The sequence below is a fragment of the Asparagus officinalis genome, chromosome 9 (genome assembly GCF_001876935.1).
Source record: "Asparagus officinalis chromosome 9, Aspof.V1, whole genome shotgun sequence".
Taxonomy (NCBI): domain Eukaryota; kingdom Viridiplantae; phylum Streptophyta; class Magnoliopsida; order Asparagales; family Asparagaceae; genus Asparagus; species Asparagus officinalis.
This window is the reverse complement of record NC_033802.1, coordinates 5,691,696-5,693,265: the sequence shown is the minus strand read 5'-3', so window position 1 is coordinate 5,693,265 and position 1,570 is coordinate 5,691,696.

Here is a 1,570-nt window from a genome sequence, read left to right as displayed (position 1 = left end):
GCTGAGCCCACGCGGGCTAACTAGCGGGGCGTGCCAGCTCGTACCGATGCCCACCCCTAGTCGTACATTCAAATTTCCTACATAAGAAATACCAATGTCCGCCATATCTTTTCACTACCTTAGCTTGTCGTTTATTTAACCCAGGGGTTTAATTATTTTGCTATTTACGTGTTTGATAGAATTAAGGAAAAAATGCTTCCAGCCCCCAAAACGAAAGAAAATGTGTCTCTCACCCCCAAGACTTTTTTAACAATTGTTTTGTCGTCCCCAAAAGTAAACTTTTTGTGATATTAAACTTTTTGTTCTCTGCAATATCTTTTTCGCTTTTGCATTAAATTTTTCTAGACTAAATACTAGAGTTTTGGTGTTACATGACCCCTAATTTCTTTTAAATAATTTCAAACTTCCCTCCAAAATATGTTTCCATCCAAAAATTTTAACCTAAGCATGGTACATTACGAGTCTAGTCTTGTGAACCTCCCATCTCCCTAATACAAGCATCCCCTTCACATTTATTTAAGAAGATAGACCAGGATTTGAATATTGAACGTGTCATGATCAACCGATGCTGCTACTTAATTGATGAAGTACCAAAACTTGATCTCTATCTGTAAATAAATCTCAACATGATTGTTTTTGCATTTGGATTTTTTTTTTTTTTGAAGGAATTGTCTTGGCAACACGTATTAGGATACTGAATTAGACCAAAATGTAGATTTTTTTTTTTTTTTGAAGGAATTGTCTTGGCAACACGTATTAGGATACTGAATTAGACCAAAATGTAGAGCAAATAGTAAGAACAAAAATATTGTCTTGGCAACACGTATTAGGATACTGAATTAGACCAAAATGTAGAGCAAATAGTAAGAACAAAAATCCAATGCAAAAGATATAATCAAAATAATACGTAAGTAGCTTATTAAGCTGGGGTCCGCGCGCCTGGGGAGTCTGATAGATTATTATACATTACAAATAAATAAACTGCAACTAAGGTTTGTTTCCTCTTATTTGTTTGTATTTAGTACAGTGTTTAGACCGTCATTGAATTATTGCTCCATGCACGCCACGTCACACTAGTGAAAAAAAGAAGAAGAAGAAAAAAGAAAAAAAGAAGCAGCCTTTACTAAAGGTGAAGTACTGTGAGAAACCATATTAATGAAAAATGAGTTTCTTTGGATTAGAAACTAGAACTTTTTGGACAGTCAAAAGAAATTAAGAAGACTATCCTTTCAATGGGAGAGCACAAACAAACTGACAGTATAACCTGCATTATTTATTTGGCAAGATTACTAATCGGAGAAGTTGGTGACATTCCTCCAAGAATACAGTATAACCTGCATTATTTATTTGGCAAGATTACTAATCGGAGAAGTTGGTGACATTCCTCCAAGAATGTGAAGGGTCGAAGTGCATTAATATTTTATGATTACTAATCGGAGAAGTTGGTGACATTCCTCCAAGAATGTGAAGGGTCGAAGTGCATTAATATTTTATGTCACCAGAAATTAGTTTTGTAGGAGCCTACAACTTTCTCCTTTCTGTAATATAATTACCCGTATCAACCAACATG